Here is an 18,897-nt window from a genome sequence, read left to right as displayed (position 1 = left end):
GGAACAAATACCACCGCACCATGACCAGACACCATATTACCACCACATAGTGACTGAATACTAAAATTCTGATCAGTAATTAAAAAAAGCACCATACTATCACCATAAGTGCCAGTATTCACAGGAGATCTGTACTTAGTATGCAGTGTCTGTGTACAGATAATACAGTGATCGCTGGTGACATTATATACAGGACCTCTGTATATAGTATACAGTGTATAGTGTCAGTGTATAGGTAACACTGACTCACCAGTGACGTCTTTAGGTGAAGTCCTTCATCTTTCATCCAGCACAGACCGCCATCACTTCATCCAGCCAGGGCTCATCTCTGCAGGAAATAACACAGTTATCTCGAGCTCCGCTTGTAGAACACATTACTTAATTTTTCCCAAATTCTACATTACACCACATGAAAAAAAAGAGGCGACATAGTGTCACTCTACACAGTAACAGGACCGCCCCGCCATTTACAACAGTGTCCTCAAAAAATAAAATAAATACATCACTGCAGTAATAATATCCCTAAATTAGTCCCTATGGTAATAATATTCCCCATCCTGGCCACCGTGTGTCTCATTCCTGGCGTCAGCCATATGTTCTCCCATCCTGCCCTCATGAGTATCCATTCTGCCCCATATGATGTCCCCATCCTGACCCATGATCCTGCACGATCTGTCTCCAATTCTGCCCCATCTGTCTCCAATCCTGCCCCATCTGTCTCCAGTCATGCCCCCATGTCTTTCATCCTGCCCCGTGTCTCCAATCATACCCCGTGTCCAGCGTTCTGCCCCCGTGTCCAGCGTTATGTCCCCGTGTCCAGCGTTCTGCCCCCGTGTCCAGCGTTCTGCCCCCGTGTCCAGCGTTCTGCCCCCGTGTCCAGCTTTTTGCCTCTTTGTCCAGCATACTGCCCGTGTCCAGCATACTGCCCCTGTGTCCAGCATACTGCCCCTGTGTCCAGCATACTGCCCCTTTGTCCAGCATACTGCCCCTTTGTCCAGCATTCTGCCCCTTTGTCCAGAATCTCCTCTGCCCCTTTGTCCAGCATCTCCTCTGCCCCTGTGTCCAGCATTCTGCCCCTGTGTCCAGCATCTCCTGTGCCCGTGTCCAGCTTTCTGCCCCTTTGTCCAGCATTCTGCACCTTTGTCCAGCATCTCCTCTGCCCGTGTCCAGCTTTCTGCCCCTTTGTCCAGCATTCTGCCCATGTCCAGCATCTCCTCTGCCCCAGCGTGTCCAGCATTCTGCCCCTTTGTCCAGCATCTCCTCTGCCCCGCATCTCCTCTGCCCCCTTTTTCCAGCATTCTGCCCCTTTGTCCAGCATCTCCTGTGCCCCTGTGTCCAGCTTTCTGCCCCTTTGTCCAGCATCTCCTGTGCCCATGTCCAGCTTTCTGCCCCTTTGTCCAGCATTCTGCCCCTTTGTCCAGCATCGCCTGTGCCCCTGTGTCCAGCTTTCTGCCCCTTTGTCCAGCATTCTGCCCCTTTGTCCAGCATCTCCTCTGCCCGTGTCCAGCTTTCTGCCCCTTTGTCCAGCATTCTGCCCGTGTCCAGCATCTCCTCTGCCCCAGGGTGTCCAGCATTCTGCCCCTTTGTCCAGCATCTCCTCTGCCCCGCATCTCCTCTGCCCCTTTGTCCAGCATTCTGCCCCTTTGTCCAGCATCTCCTGTGCCCCTGTGTCCAGCTTTCTGCCCCTTTGTCCAGCATTCTGCCCGTGTCCAGCATCTCCTCTACCCCAGCGTGTCCAGCATTCTGCCCCTTTGTCCAGCATCTCCTCTGCCCTGCATCTCCTCTGCCCCCTGTGTCCAGCTTTCTGCCCCTTAGTCCAGCATCTCCTGTGCCCGTGTCCAGCTTTCTGCCCCTTTGTCCAGCATCTCCTGTGCCCGTGTCCAGCTTTCTGCCCCTTTGTCCAGCATCTCCTGTGCCCGTGTCCAGCTTTCTGCCCCTTTGTCCAGCATTCTGCCCCTTTGTCCAGCATCTCCTCTGCCCGTGTCCAGCTTTCTACCCCTTTGTCCAGCATTCTGCCCGTGTCCAGCATCTCCTCTGCCCCAGCGTGTCCAGCATTCTGCCCCTTTGTCCAGCATCTCCTCTGCCCAGCATCTCCTCTGCCCCTTTGTCCAGCATTCTGCCCCTTTGTCCAGCATCTCCTGTGCCCGTGTCCAGCTTTCTGCCCCTTTGTCCAGCATTCTGCCCGTGTCCAGCATCTCCTCTACCCCAGCGTGTCCAGCATTCTGCCCCTTTGTCCAGCATCTCCTCTGCCCTGCATCTCCTCTGCCCCCTGTGTGCAGCTTTCTGCCCCTTTGTCCAGCATCTCCTGTGCCCCTTTGTCCAGCTTTCTGCCCCTTTGTCAGCATCTCCTCTGCCCGTGTCCAGCTTTCTGCCCCTTTGTCCAGCATTCTGCCCGTGTCCAGCATCTCCTCTGCCCCAGCGTGTCCAGCGTTCTGCCCCTTTGTCCAGCATCTCCTCTGCCCCGCATCTCCTCTGCCCCTTTGTCCAGCTTTCTGCCCCTTTGTCCAGCATCTCCTCTGCCCGTGTCCAGCTTTCTGCCCCTTTGTCCAGCATTCTGCCCGTGTCCAGCATCTCCTCTGCCCCAGCGTGTCCAGCGTTCTGCCCCTTTGTCCAGCATCTCCTCTGCCCCGCATCTCCTCTGCCCCTTTGTCCAGCTTTCTGCCCCTTTGTCCAGCATCTCCTCTGCCCGTGTCCAGCTTTCTGCCCCTTTGTCCAGCATTCTGCCCGTGTCCAGCATCTCCTCTGCCCCAGCGTGTCCAGCGTTCTGCCCCTTTGTCCAGCATCTCCTCTGCCCCGCATCTCCTCTGCCCCTTTGTCCAGCTTTCTGCCCCTTTGTCCAGCATCTCCTGTGCCCGTGTCCAGCTTTCTGCCCCTTTGTCCAGCATTCTGCCCCTTTGTCCAGCATCTCCTGTGCCCCTGTGTCCAGCTTTCTGCCCCTTTGTCCAGCATTCTGCCCCTTTGTCCAGCATCTCCTCTGCCCGCGTCCAGCTTTCTGCCCCTTTGTCCACCATTCTGCCCGTGTCCAGCATCTCCCCCTTTGTCCAGCATCTCCTCTGCCCCGCATCTCCTCTGCCCCTTTGTCCAGCATTCTGCCCCTTTGTCCAGCATCTCCTGTGCCCCTGTGTCCAGCTTTCTGCCCGTGTCCAGCATCTCCTCTGCCCCAGCGTGTCCAGCATTCTGCCCCTTTGTTCAGCATCTCCTCTGCCCTGCATCTCCTCTGCCCCCTTTGTCCAGCATTCTGCCCCTTTGTCCAGCATCCCCTGTGCCCCTGTGTCCAGCTTTCTGCCCCTTTGTCCAGCATCTCCTGTGCCCCTGTGTCCAGCTTTCTGCCCCTTTGTCCAGCATTCTGCCCCTTTGTCCAGCATCTCCTGTGCCCCTGTGTCCAGCTTTCTGCCCCTTTGTCCAGCATTCTGCCCTTTTGTCCAGCATCTCCTCTGCCCGTGTCCAGCTTTCTGCCCCTTTGTCCAGCATTCTGCCCGTGTCCAGCATCTTCTCTGCCCCAGCGTGTCCAGTGTTCTGCCCCTTTGTCCAGCATCTCCTCTGCCCCGCATCTCCTCTGCCCCTTTGTCCAGCATTCTGCCCCTTTGTCCAGCATCTACTGTGCCCCTTTGTCCAGCTTTCTGCCCCTTTGTCCAGCATTCTGCCCCTTTGTCCAGCATCTCCTGTGCCCCTGTGTCCGGCTTTCTGCCCCTTTGTCCAGCATTCTGCCCCGGGCTGTGTGGGGCTCATGCAGTGTATATAGGGAGGCTGCGTGGGGCTCATGCAGTATATAGGGATGATGTGTGAGGCTCATGCAGTGTATATAGGGAGGCTGTGTGGGGCTCATGCTGCTTATAGGGAGGCTGTGTGGGGCTCATGCAGTGTACATAGGAAGGCTGTGGGGCTCATGCATTATATAGGGAGGCTGTGTTTGGCTCATGCAGTGTATATAGGGAGGCTGTGTGTGGCTCATGCAGTGTATATAGGGAGGCTGTGTGGGGCTCATGCAGTGTTTATAGGGAGTCTGTGTGGGGCTCATGCAGTGTATATAGGGAGGCTATTTGGGGCTCATGCAGTGTATATAGGAAGACTGTGTGAGGCTCGTGCAGTGTATATAGGGAGGCTGTGTGGGGCTCATGCAGTGTTTATAGGGAGGCTGAGTGGGGCTCATGCAGTATATAGGGAGGCTGTGTGGGGCTCATGCAGTGTATATAGGGAGGCTGTGTGGGGCTCATGCAGTGTATATAGGGAGGCTGTGTGGGGCTCATGCAGTGTATATAGGGAGGCTGTGTGGGGCTCATGCAGTGTATATAGGGAGGCTGTGTGGGGCTCATGCTGTTTATAGGGAGGCTGTGTTTGGCTCATGCAGTGTATATAGGGAGGCTGTGTGGGGCTCATGCTCTATATAGGGAGGCTGTGTGGGGCTCATGCAGTGTATATAGGGAGGCTGTGTGGGGCTCATGCAGTATATAGGGAGGCTGTGTGAGGCTCATGCAGTGTATATAGTTAGGCTGTGTGGGGCTCATGCTGTTTATAGGGAGGCTGTGTTTGGCTCATGCAGTGTATATAGGGAGGGTGTGGGGCTCATGCAGTGTATATAGGAAGACTGTGTGAGGCTCATGCAGTGTATATAGGGAGGCTGTGTGAGGCTCATGCAGTGTATATAGGGAGGCTGTGTGAGGCTCATGCTGTATATATATAGGGAGGCTGTGTGGTGCTCATGCAGTGTTTATAGGGAGGCTGTGTGAGGCTCATGCAGTGTATATAGGGAGGCTGTTAGAGGCTCATGCTGTATATATAGGAAGGCTGAGTGGGGCTCATTCAGTATATAGGGAGGCTGTATTTGGGTCATGCAGTGCATATAGGAGGCTGTGTTTGGCTCATGCAGTGTATATAGGGAGGCTGTGTGGGGCTCATGCAGTATATAGGGAGGCTGTGTGGAGCTCATGCAGAGTATATAGGGAGGCTGTGTGGGGCTCATGCAGTGTATATAGGGAGGCTGTGTGGGGCTCATGCAGTATATAGGGGCGCTGTGTGAAGCTCATGCAGTGTATATAGGGAGGCTGTGTGGGGCTCATGCAATGTATATAGGGAGGCTGTGTGGGGCTCATGCAGTATATAGGGACGCTGTGTGAGGCTCTTGCAGTGTATATAGGGAGGCTGTGTGGGGCTCATGCAGTGTATATAGGGAGGCTGTGTGGGGCCCATGCAGTGTATATAGGGTGGCTGTGTGGGGCTCATGCAGTGTATATAGGTAGGCTATTTGGGGCTCATGCAGTGTATATAGGAAGACTGTGTGAGGCTCATGCAGTGTATATAGGGAGGCTGTGTGAGGCTCATGCAGTGTATATAGGGAGGCTGTGTGAGGCTCATGCAGTGTATATAGGGAGGCTGTGTGAGGCTCATGCAGTGTATATAGGGAGGCTGTGTGAGGCTCATGCAGTGTATACAGGGAGGCTGTATTTGGGTCATGCAGTGTATTTAGGGAGGCTGTGTGGGGCTCATGCAGTGTATATAGGGAGGATGTGTGGGGCTCATGCAGTGTATATAGGGAGGCTGTGTGGGGCTCATGCAGTGTATATAGGGAGGCTGTGTGGGGCTCATGCTGTTTATAGGGAGGCTGTGTTTGGCTCATGCAGTGTATATAGGGAGGCTGTGTGGGGCTCATGCTGTATATAGGGAGGCTGTGTGGGGCTCATGCAGTGTATATAGGGAGGCTGTGTGGGGCTCATGCAGTATATAGGGAGGCTGTGTGAGGCTCATGCAGTGTATATAGTTAGGCTGTGTGGGGCTCATGCTGTTTATAGGGAGGCTGTGTTTGGCTCATGCAGTGTATATAGGGAGGGTGTGGGGCTCATGCAGTGTATATAGGAAGACTGTGTGAGGCTCATGCAGTGTATATAGGGAGGCTGTGTGAGGCTCATGCAGTGTATATAGGGTGGCTGTGTGAGGCTCATGCTGTATATATAGGGAGGCTGTGTGGGGCTCATGCAGTGTTTATAGGGAGGCTGTGTGAGGCTCATGCAGTGTATATAGGGAGGCTGTGTGAGGCTCATGCTGTATATATAGGGAGGCTGAGTGGGGCTCATTCAGTATATAGGGAGGCTGTATTTGGGTCATGCAGTGCATATAGGAGGCTGTGTTTGGCTCATGCAGTGTATAGGGAGGCTGTGTGGAGCTCATGCAGAGTATATAGGGAGGCTGTGTGGGGCTCATGCAGTGTATATAGGGAGGCTGTGTGGGGCTCATGCAGTATATAGGGGCGCTGTGTGAAGCTCATGCAGTGTATATAGGGAGGCTGTGTGGGGCTCATGCAATGTATATAGGGAGGCTGTGTGGGGCTCATGCAGTATATAGGGACGCTGTGTGAGGCTCTTGCAGTGTATATAGGGAGGCTGTGTGGGGCTCATGCAGTGTATATAGGGAGGCTGTGTGGGGCTCATGCAGTGTATATAGGGAGGCTGTGTGGGGCCCATGCAGTGTATATAGGGAGGCTGTGTGAGGCTCATGCAGTGTATATAGGGTGGCTGTGTGAGGCTCATGCTGTATATATAGGGAGGCTGTGTGGGGCTCATGCAGTGTTTATAGGGAGGCTGTGTGAGGCTCATGCAGTGTATATAGGGAGGCTGTGTGAGGCTCATGCTGTATATATAGGGAGGCTGAGTGGGGCTCATTCAGTATATAGGGAGGCTGTATTTGGGTCATGCAGTGCATATAGGAGGCTGTGTTTGGCTCATGCAGTGTATAGGGAGGCTGTGTGGAGCTCATGCAGAGTATATAGGGAGGCTGTGTGGGGCTCATGCAGTGTATATAGGGAGGCTGTGTGGGGCTCATGCAGTATATAGGGGCGCTGTGTGAAGCTCATGCAGTGTATATAGGGAGGCTGTGTGGGGCTCATGCAATGTATATAGGGAGGCTGTGTGGGGCTCATGCAGTATATAGGGACGCTGTGTGAGGCTCTTGCAGTGTATATAGGGAGGCTGTGTGGGGCTCATGCAGTGTATATAGGGAGGCTGTGTGGGGCTCATGCAGTGTATATAGGGAGGCTGTGTGGGGCCCATGCAGTGTATATAGGGTGGCTGTGTGGGGCTCATGCAGTGTATATAGGTAGGCTATTTGGGGCTCATGCAGTGTATATAGGAAGACTGTGTGAGGCTCATGCAGTGTATATAGGGAGGCTGTGTGAGGCTCATGCAGTGTATATAGGGAGGCTATGTGAGGCTCATGCAGTGTATATAGGGAGGCTGTGTGAGGCTCATGCAGTGTATATAGGGAGGCTGTGTGAGGCTCATGCAGTGTATACAGGGAGGCTGTATTTGGGTCATGCAGTGTATATGGGGAGGCTGTGTGGGGCTCATGCAGTGTATATAGGGAGGCTGTGGGGCTCATGCAGTGTATATAGGGCAACGGGAGTATATATAGCAAAGTAACAAACTGGGTTGCACTGAGGAGGAGACCCTCCGGATTTTGGAGGAGTTATTGGAGGAGCAAACAACTACACTGAGAGGTGAGTTTCCATCGGCAATACTACCCAGATCCACAAGGTTTCCCCCCTTGTCTCTCTGCCCTGCAGTGGAGGTATTTACCAAGCTGGTAACAGAAGATTTTACAAAGCTCTCCACGCGGAGACAATTTGATAACATGACGAATGATGAGAGAGAAGCGGTTAGGCAGTTACAATCTATGAAAGATGTGGTCTTTAAAGGTACCTTCACACGAAACGATATCGCTAGCGATCCGTGACGTTGCAGCGTCCTCGCTAGCGATATCGTTTCGTTTGACACGCAGCAGCGATCAGGATCCTGCTGTGATGTCGCTGGTCGCTGAATAAAGTCCAGAACTTTATTTGGTCGTCCGATCGCCGTGTATCGTTGTGTTTGAAAGCAAAAGCAACGATACCAGCGATATTTTACACTGGTAACCAGGGTAAACATCGGGTTGCTAAGCGCAGGGCCGCGCTTAGTAACCCGATGTTTACCCTGGTTACCAGCGTAAAAGTAAAAAAAACAAACAGCACATGCTCACCTGCGCGTCCCCCAGCATCTGCTTCCTGACACTTACTGAGCACCGGCCCTAAAGTGAAAGTGAAAGCACAGCGGTGACGTCACCGCTGTGCTGTTAGGGCCGGAGCTCAGTCAGTGTCAGGAAGCAGACGCTGGGGGACGCGCAGGTGAGCATGTACTGTTTGTTTTTTTTACTTTTACGCTGGTAACCAGGGTAAACATCGGGTTACTAAGCGCGGCCCTGTGCTTAGTAACCCGATGTTTACCCTGGTTACCCGGGGACCTCGGCATCGTTGGTCGCTGGAGAGCGGTCTGTGTGACAGCTCCCCAGCGATCAAACAGCGACGCTGCAGCGATCGGCATCGTTGTCGCTATCGCTGCAGCGTCGCTTCGTGTGAAGGTACCTTAAGGCAGCGGACAAGGGGGGAAACATTGTGGTCTGGCCGATGGAAAAATATGAAAAGGAAGCATTTAGACAGCTTCGTAATAGTAATATCTATGCAAAGCTCTCCTTTAATCCGGTGGTCTCCTTCTCGGGGCAGCTGCAGAGGATACTGTATCGGGCATTTGAGGATGGGATTATAAACAAAAAAGTTTTGGATGGCCTGATGGTTGAATTCCCCAAGGTCCCAACCTTTTACCTCCTTCCGAAGGTCCACAAAGACCCGGTCAAGCCCCCTGGACGTCCGATTGTGTCAGGAATGCAGGGTCTATGTGACCCCATATGCAAGTTTTCGATCATTATTTAAAAGGATTGGTGGAAACTCTACCATCCTTTGTTAAAGACACAACGGACGTCCTGACTAGGGTGGACGGGGTCTTTGTGGAGCAGGGGACACTTTTGGTAACAGCGGATGTGGAGGCCCTGTATACCTGTATCGATCACTTGGATGGTCTACGGGCGGTTCGCTTTTTTCTGGGGACCTCCGACCTGGATGGCCCTTTGTGTGAACTTATCCTTGAGCTGTTGGAATTTGTCCTCACGCATAATTTTTTTACTTTCAAGGATATATTTTACCAACAAAAGCGCGGCGCAGCCATGGGTGCGGCCTGTGCGCCCGCGTACGCCAACCTCTTCCTGGGGTATTGGGAGAGGTTGGTTTTTGGGGACGCGGGGGCACGGGCCGCTGACCATGTGCTGTGTTGGCTGCGCTATATTGATGATGTTTTGTTTTTTCGGCGGGGGACGGAACAACAGCTCAGGGATTTTATGGCTGTGCTCAATCAAAATTCTTTCAATATCAGACTTACCTACAAATATGATTATGGTACAATCAATTTTTTGGATATCTGTTTGAGGGTGGATTCTGATTTATTTATTCAAACTGATGTATTCCGTAAGGAAACAGCGGTTAACTCGCTTGTACATGCATCCTCTGGGCACAGCCAAGCCACGATTAGGGCCGTCCCGGTCGGACAGTTCCTCCGGATGAGGAGAATCTGCTCGACCGATCAGACATTTGAACAACAGGCTGATGATTTGAGTAGACGTTTTCAACAAAGGGGCTACAGTAAACGTTGTGTTCGATATGGGTATAACAGGGCTAAGAGAACCCCACGTGACCAATTATTGTACAACAAAACAAGGAAGGAGGGTGGTGACAAATCAATCAGATTTATATCTGAATACAATCATGAGTGGGATAACATCAGAGCCATCCTAAAAAAACATTGGCGTATTTTGAGTATTGAGCCCTCCCTGGGTCCGTTCCTATCCGACTGTCCACTAATGACCCCACGACGGGACAGAAATTTAAAAGATCTGCTGGTCAAAAGTCATTACACGGCACCAACTACTGGTCTATTTGGGGCATCAAGACCAATTAGGGGGTGCCATACGTGCGGCCACTGTCTGGCCTGCGCCAATGTCCTGCGCAGCACCTCCTTTCACTCTTCAGATGGAAAAAGTGAATTCCAAATTAAGGAGTACATCTCTTGCAGTAGCGAGAATGTGGTGTACTATGTCACGTGTGGCTGCCCACTAATATATGTGGGTTTGACCTCTAGGGAACTGAGAGTGAGAGTGAGGGAACATGTGCGGGGCATTGGCGCAGCAAAGACGGTGGAGGATCTGTCTGAGTTAACCACCATTCCCAGGCATTTTAGAGAAGTCCACAATTGTGACCCACGGAGTTTTAAGGTGCGTGGGATTGATGTAATCCATATGAGGATAAGGGGTGGCAATGTCAAAAAACTCCTGGCTCAGCGGGAGTTGAAATGGATTGTCACCCTGAACACAGTTAAACCCCATGGTTTAAATGAAGCCCTAAATTTTGCCCCATTCCTGTAATGTCTGAGTGATGTATAGGCCACTATGGGAATCAAATGTTACGGTTTCTTCTCCTTTTTTGTTGTTTTCCTTTTTTTAATTTTGTGCATTTTTTCTTATTTGTTTTGTATTTAGTGATTTTATTATCTTGCACCTAATATCCCGGTTGAAGAGGGTCGCAACTTATTCCCATCATGCCAATGATGACATCATACTCCGCTGCAACTACGGAATTGGAATACTGTCTAAATTACATTTTGCATGCCATAATAATCATTATATAGACTGTATTTTACTGTTGCTGTGTTGAATAATACAAAAAATAAGTTTGTGCTACGGTGGGAATCACAGGCTGCAGTGCGCGTGCGCTCACTTGCCTCCCCCCCTTCACCTCCAAGGTCCGGCCGCCACGCGTCTGTGATTGGCCGCTTGGTTGCTGGGGTTACCTGGCTGCCATCCACTGGTTTTCAGACGTGGGCCGGCCCGCGGGGCGGAGAGCGGTGGACGCATGCGCCGATACAAGCAGCGGTGTGAGTACCCGGTCACATGACTGCCATGTGACATGGGACTTACAGGATATAAGGTGTGGTGGTTTGGGAAACGACACTTCCCCTTGATAAAGCAGCAAGAATAGCAGCGAAATGCGCGTCGGGGTGACGCTCAATCCAGGGATCTCCATGTGGGTAAGATTGTGCTTGTGCTTTGGGAGGGGGATTCTTTGACGCCGGATGGCTTGGTACTCATATTGTTCCTCCGGGCACTCTCCATGTTAGTCCTCACTGTGGATCAGGTTCTCTGACCGGCACTTTCTCTAAACATCAGAATAGCATTAGCTAAGATATATTAAGGCGGTTATGGGGTGGTTCATGGTAACTGGGTCCACTTAGTAGGATCACATAGAGTTATTGCACACCTTCTCTTTGTATATTACCATATGCCAATGGTTGGCTGTTAACTTGTGATATAACATGGATTCCTGGTATTTTCATTTGGTGTCTTTTAAATGTGTGTGTTTTTAATTGTGTTTCTAATAAAGTTTGTTACTTTGCTATATATACTCCCGTTGTCCTCCTTCATATACATAGGTCTTATTGGGAGTTATGCGCATAGGGGTGGGGACATTGTTCCTGACTACCTGGTTGATTAGGAGTCTGGGTTTGAGTGGAGTGTATATAGGGAGGCTGTGTTTGGCTCATGCTGTATATAGGGTGGCTGTGTGAGGCTCATGCAGTGTATATAGGGAGGCTGTGTGGGGCTCATGCAGTGTACATAGGGAGGCTGTGTGGGGCTCATGCAGTGTATATAGGGAGGCTGTGTGGGGCTCATGCAGTGTATATAGGGAGGCTGTGCTTGGCTCATGCAGTGTATATAGGGAGGCTGTGTGGGGCTCATGCAGTGTATATAGAGAGGCTGTGTGAGGCTTGTGCAGTGTATATAGGGAGGCTGTGTGGGGCTCATGCAGTATATAGGGAGGCTGTGTTTGGCTCATGCAGTGTATATAGGGAGGCTGTGTGAGGCTCATGCATTATATAGGGAGGCTGTGTGGGGCTCATTCAGTGTATATAGGGAGGCTGTGTGGGGCTCATGCTGTTTATAGGGAGGCTGTGTGGGGCTCATGCAGTGTATATAGGGAGGCTGTGCTTGGCTCATGCAGTGTATATAGGGAGGCTGTGTGGGGCTCATGCAGTGTATATAGGGAGGCTGTGTGGGGCTCATGCCGTGTATTTAGGGAGGCTGTGTGGGGCTCATGCAGTATATAGGGGTGCTGTGTGAGGCTCATGCAGTGTATTTAGGGAGGCTGTGTGGGGCTCATGCAGTGTATATAGGGAGGCTGTGTGGGGCTCATGCAGTGTATATAGGGAGGCTGTGTGGGGCTCATGCAGTGTATATAGGGAGGCTGTGTGGGGCTCATGCAGTGTATATAGGGAGGCTGTGTGGGGATCATGCCGTGTATATAGGGAGGCTGTGTGGGGCTCATGCAGTATATAGGGGCGCTGTGTGAAGCTCTTGCAGTGTATTTAGGGAGGCTGTGTGGGGCTCATGCAGTGTATATAGGGCGGCTGTGTGAGGCTCATGCAGTGTATATAGGGAGGCTGTGTGGGGCTCATGCAGTGTATATAGTGAGGCTGTGTGGGGCTCATGCAGTGTATATAGAGAGGCTGTGTGGGGCTCATGCAGTATATAGGGAGGCTGTGTTTGGCTCATGCAGTGTATATAGGGAGGCTGTGTGGGGCTCATGCAGTGTATATAGGGAGGCTGTGTGGGGCTCATGCCGTGTATTTAGGGAGGCTGTGTGGGGCTCATGCAGTATATAGGGGTGCTGTGTGAGGCTCATGCAGTGTATTTAGGGAGGCTGTGTGGGGCTCATGCAGTGTATATAGGGAGGCTGTGTGGGGCTCATGCAGTGTATATAGGGAGGCTGTGTGGGGATCATGCCGTGTATATAGGGAGGCTGTGTGGGGCTCATGCAGTATATAGGGGCGCTGTGTGAAGCTCTTGCAGTGTATTTAGGGAGGCTGTGTGGGGCTCATGCAGTGTATATAGGGCGGCTGTGTGAGGCTCATGCAGTGTATATAGGGAGGCTGTGTGGGGCTCATGCAGTGTATATAGTGAGGCTGTGTGGGGCTCATGCAGTGTATATAGAGAGGCTGTGTGGGGCTCATGCAGTATATAGGGAGGCTGTGTTTGGCTCATGCAGTGTATATAGGGAGGCTGTGTGAGGCTCATGCATTATATAGGGAGGCTGTGTGGGGCTCATACGATATACAGAAGGGGCTTGCTCGGGTTCAAACGATATATAGAGGGTGTCAGCATACTTAATTTTGCTCAATATTAAGTGATACAATTAATATTAATAAAATTATCAATAATATAATAATTGCCTACTGGTTCGGCCCTCCACAACAGTCACGGTCTCTCATGTGGCCCCTCGGGAAAATTAATTGCCCACCACTGTATATACAATGGTGAGGATGCTTTATTCTGTATGGACCATGGGGGGATGCTTAATTTAGTTTTTATTTTATCGACCATGGGGGATATATTATACTGTATGGACCATTGGGGGATGTATTATGCTGTATAAACCATGGGTGGATGCTTTATACCGTATGTGCCATGTAGGGGGGATGCATTATGCTGTATGCATCATGGGGGGATGCATTATGCTGTGAGGACCAGGAAGGGGGACTCGTTTTACTGTATGGACCATGGGGGGATGCATTATACTATATGGGACATGGGGTACATTATGCTGTATGGAGGACTATGTGGGCTATTAAAATATTTGAAGGCTTACGTGGGAGTCTTTACACTGTATGCACACTATTATACAGTGTGAAAGTTTGTTCAGGGTCCATCATACTGTGTGGGGGCAATATACAGTGTGCATAGGTGTGGGGTCATTATACTACATGGAGGGCTGTGTGGGGGTCACAGTTGGGGGATCATACTGTGCTGGAGTCACCATACTTTTCCGGGACAGTTGCAGGGTGGGGTACAGTAGGGCCATCATACTGTGTGTGGAGGGTACTGTGGAGGAATTCACTATGGGGGTATCTTAGTGCTTGTGGGGCACTTTTATTGACATCTTTCTTTACAAGGGCAATGAAAAGGAAATCTAGGGCTTCAGGAGGAGGAAAATTAGAGAGCACACAGTACCACACAGTAGTTGAAGTAATAGGGACACATACAGCAGCAGCTGTTCAGCATTGGGGTATCAGCAGGATGAGGAGGTTGCGGATAAATGGAGACAGTGCAGGAAATCTGAGAAGTCAGTTGTGTCTTTGTTGTAATCTCTGCAGACGAGTCCTGGCTGGAGAATTCGTCATGTCAGTCTAGGCCAGATGGAAAAGATGGGAAAAATTAATGACTCACCAGAAAAATCGCCAGCTGTAAGTCACCATCTATAACTGTGTTGTAGTCTTAGTGCTGTAGTCTTACAGTGAGTACGGAATGTATTCAGACCCCTTTAAATTTTTCACTCTTTGTTTCATTGCAGCCATTTGGTAAATTCAAGAAAGTTCATTTTTTTCTCATTAATGTACACTCTGCACACCATCTTGACTGAAAAAATACAGAAATGTAGAAATTTTTGCAAATGTAATAAAAAAGAAAAACTGAAATATTATATGGTCATAAGTATTCAGACCCTTTGCTTAGACACTCACATGCTGACATGACACAGTGAATTACTACAGGAAAAAAACGTGTTTCAGCTAGGGTGCCTTAGTCATGGTCTATGTGAACAAGCATCTAGCTGAGCCTAGAAACATTTGTTCATTAGTTAATTAATTAGCACCAGGGTACCAAATTTTTTTTTCACTCTCACATAGACCATGACTAAGGCATGCTAGCCGAAACGCGTTTGTTTTTCCTGTAGTGATGCACTGAGTCGTGCTGAGCTGACAGGTTGGACTTTTAATATCTATATATTTAATTGTCTAAGGGGTACTTCCATCTTTCTGTTGGCAGCTTCCGTCATGGAAATCCCGCGTCGCTGATTGGTCTCGCCAGCTGCCTGTCATGACTGCCGCGACCAATCAGGGACGGGCACAGTCCGATTAGTCCCTCCCTACTCCCCTTCAGTCAGTGCCCGGCGCCCGCTCCATACTCCCCTCCGGTCATCGCTCACACAGGGTTAATGCCAGCGGTAACGGACCGCGTTATGCTGCGGGTAACGCACTCCGTTACCGCTGCTATTAACCCTGTGCGTCCCCAACTTTTTTTTTTTTTTTTTTATTCAGCATCAATAGTAAAAAGATCTAATGTTAAAAATAATAAAAAAACAAAAAACCTGCTATTCTTACCATCCGTCGTCCGCCGATGCGCTCGCGCCTGCCACCATCTTCCGTTCCCAGAGATGCATTGCGAAATTACCCAGAAGACTTAGCGGTCTCGTGAGACCGCTAAGTCATCTGGGTAATTTCGCAATGCATCCTGGGAACGGAAGATGGCGGCAGCCGCGCGCATCGCCAGAGCTTCGCTGGATCCCGGGGGGTGAGTATATAACTATTTTTTATTTTAATTATTTTTTTTTAACAGGGATATGGTGCCCACACTGCTAAATACTACGTGGGATGTGTTATATACTGCGTGGCAGCTATATACTACATGGGCAGTGTTATATACTGCGTGGGCTGTGTTATATACTGCATGGGCTGTGTTATATTCCACGTGGCTGCTATATACTACATGGGCAGTGTTATATACTGCATGGGCTGTGTTATATAGTGCGTGGGCTGTGCTATATACTACATGCCCTATGTTATATACTGCGTGGCCTGTGTTATATACTACGTCGCCTGTGTTAGATACTGCGTGGCTGCTATATACTGCATGGGCTGTGTTATATAGTACGTGGGCTGTGTTAAATACTGTTTGGGCTGTGTTATATACTGCGTGGCCACTGTTATATATTGCGTGGCCTGTATTAACGCATCGGGTATTCTACAATATCTATGTATGTGTCACGGGAGACCTAGGTATGCAAGAGCTAATGACCCAGGCCCCTGCGATTTCCCTCAGACTAGGGAAACCCTGACTGACCCTCTCCCAGAGTTTACACTGATGGTGTGCATGTCTGGGCCTCCATCCTCACCCTGTCTCCTGTTTCAACCCTAGGCTGAAACCACCACCCACCACCCAGTGAAGAGACCACACACCAATACCCACAGTTAGCACAGACAAGGATAACGGAAAAATATGCAACACGCCACAGTCACTCAGGAATGCACTATAAGTGCACAGGGCAAAATAAATACAAATATAGGAAGGAGAAAATAAGACAAAGGGAAATACACCACCAGCAACGATACTCCAACTCCTAGCTCACCACTCCAGACCGATATAACCAAGCACAAGACAGAAGCTATAATCGGCGACGCCCAATGTCCAGAAGAACTATTTAAAGGCAGTGGGCGTGGCCCAGCTTCCAATCCGAGCACCAGCTAAATTAACCCCGGACCAGCTAGATAAAATCTAGCCGACGCCACTGAGCACATAGTGGACAAAAGCGGAATTACCGCTGTCTGTCGAACACCCTGGTATGAACAGCGTCCGACATGACAGTATGTATGTATGTATATAGCAGCCACATAGTATATAGCACAGGCCACGTAGTATTTGTCTGCTATATACTATGTGTCTGCTATATACATACATACATACATATTCTAGAATACCCAATGCGCTAGAATCGGGCCACCATCTAGTGTTCTAATAAATGTGAAGTTTTATATTTACCTTTGTATCCATAATTGCTGGAGAACTAGTTCTTTTTCTTCATGGTTATATCTGCCTGGAGTAGGGTGGCTCCGTGCGTCCTAATGTAAATACTCATAAAGCACTTATCCTATTAACATAGGACATGCTCACAGTGGACATTTTAATTGCATGGTAATTACCTCCCTAGACAAAATTAGACAAAATAAGTCATGTGCTAGCTAAAAATAAAAAACAAACAAACAATGTGTTGCAGAGAAGTCCAGTTTAGAAGTAACATACAAATGAGTCCAGAAATGTTCTGGGTGGTGACAGTTCAGCTCCATTATTAATACTAAAACATGAATCCGAGGCTTCATCACTGTAGTAACAGATAAATAATTTAAAGAAACAGAGTCCCAAGAAAAAAAAATATTAAGGAAACCCTACATAAAATATGGCTGCAACCATACAATAATGATCCAGCAATAATATGTTTATTATATACAAAAACACATAACTAAAAAGCTACTAAAAACACTCGATTAAAAACTATAGTGTTCTGCAAACCGTCTTCCACACAGTCCAAGTGCAATGAATACAAAGTAATCGATTCTATGGAAGCTGACAAGTGTAGGTCAAGACAACAGCAATCAGGGCTGCCACTAGGAATTCTGGGGCCCCATACTGGCAAAATTTTCGGGGCTCCCTTGAGACTCCGCCCAGGCTCCACCCCAGTACCCGCCTCCACCCCTTGAACTGTCCACAGCCAAAAGATTTTTAAAGCCGCCACGACAGGGTCGGGCCCTACCCTACTCTAACCTATTAAACATTTGTTAAAGTATCCAATACAATTTAGGTATATTTTTATTTATTTTCAATTTTTAAAATGACCAATACCACATACAGGGGACAAATACCACCGCACCATGACCAGACCACATATTACCACCATATGATCACCAATAATACCACATACAGGGGACAAATACCACTGCACCATGACCAGACCACATATTACCACCACATAGTGACCAAATAATAGCACATATAAGGAACAAATACCGCCACACCATGGCCGGACAACATATTACCACCATATAGTGTCTGAATACTACAATACTGATCAGTAATAAATAACAAAAACACAATACTAATATCACCATAAGTGCCAGTATTCACAGGATATCTGTACTTAGTATGCAGTGTCAGTGTACAGGTAATACAGTGATCACTGGTGACATTATACCCAGGAGCTCTGTATATAGTATTCAGTGTATAGCATCAGTGTACAGGTAACACACTGACTCACCAGTGGCGTCTCTAGGTGAAGTCCTTCATCTTTGCTTTTAATCTTCATCCAGCACAGACCGCCGTCACTTCATCCAGCCAGGGCTCGTTTCTGCAGGAAATAACAGTTATCTAGAGTACCGCTTGCAGAATTCTAAACTACAACAGATGAAGAAAAAAAGAGACAGTGTTGGTCTGCAGAGTAACAGGACTGCCCCACCCCCATTTAAAACAGTATCCTCAAAAAATAAAATAAATACATTACTGCAGTAATAATATCCCTTAATTACCATATATACTTGAGTATAAGCCGAGAATTTAAGCCCATTTTTTTAGGCTGAAATTGCCCCTCTCGACTTATACTCGAGTCATACCCAGGGGTCGGCAGGGGAGGGGAAGCGGTGGCTGTGTAATAATACTCACCTGCTCCTGGTGCGGTGTCCCTGGTTCTCCGGCGCCGGCAGCTTCTTCCTGTAGTGAGTGGTCACATGGTACCGCTCATTACAGTAATGAATATGGACCCGACTCCACTCCCATAGGGGTGGAGCCGCATATTCATTACTGTAATGAGCGGTACCATGTGACTGCTCAATACAGGAAGAAGCTGCCGGCGCCGGAGAACCAGGGACACCGCGCCAGGAGCAGGTGAGTATGACGCAGTGCGTGATATTCACCTGCTCCCCGTTCCACCGTCGGCACCGCTCCGTCTTCTGCATTCTCTGCAGTGATGCTCAGGTCAGAGGGCGCGATGATGTGATTAGTGTGCGCGCTGCCCTCTGCCTGAACAGTCAGTGCAGAGGACGGGGAAGACACAGCGGCGCTCGGCAGTGGAACGCAGAGCAGGTGAATATAGCAAGTGCCGGGGGCCTGAGAGGTGAGTATGTCATTTTTTTTTATTTTTTTTTAATCGCAGCAACAGCATATGGGGCAAATGTCTGTATTGAGCATCTTATGGGGCCATATACAGCATTATATGGGGCAAATATCTGTATGGAGCATCTTATGGGGCCATGTGCAGCATTATATGGGGCAAATATCTGTATGGGGCCATGTGCAGCATTATATGTGGCAACTATCTGTATGGGGCCATGTGCAGCATTATATGGGGCAACTATCTGTATGGGGCCATGTGCAGGATTATATGGGGCAAATATC

At 49.5% G+C, this 18,897-nt stretch overlaps 1 long non-coding RNA gene across 2 annotated transcripts in view; it reads right to left on the bottom strand.

Annotated features, from left to right (window-relative positions):
- Window positions 1-250: 250 nt before the first annotated feature.
- The window catches only part of LOC143806715 (uncharacterized), a 55,327-nt gene continuing 36,680 nt past the window's right edge, over window positions 251-18,897 (bottom strand). Inside the window, exons 1-3 of one of the 2 annotated variants that reach the window (XR_013221552.1) lie at window positions 16,495-17,103; window positions 14,128-14,316; window positions 251-328 (exon numbers count right to left, since the gene is read on the bottom strand). This is a non-coding gene — a long non-coding RNA (uncharacterized LOC143806715). Of the gene's footprint in view, window positions 329-14,127; window positions 14,317-16,494; window positions 17,104-18,897 lie in introns of those variants that run through there. The other variant, XR_013221551.1, reaches the window with a different exon arrangement.

This window comes from Ranitomeya variabilis, chromosome 2 (assembly GCF_051348905.1).
Source record: "Ranitomeya variabilis isolate aRanVar5 chromosome 2, aRanVar5.hap1, whole genome shotgun sequence".
In the NCBI taxonomy this organism is placed as follows: domain Eukaryota; kingdom Metazoa; phylum Chordata; class Amphibia; order Anura; family Dendrobatidae; genus Ranitomeya; species Ranitomeya variabilis.
Note: the sequence above shows the minus strand (reverse complement) of the source record. Positions and strands in the feature narration are given on the sequence as shown.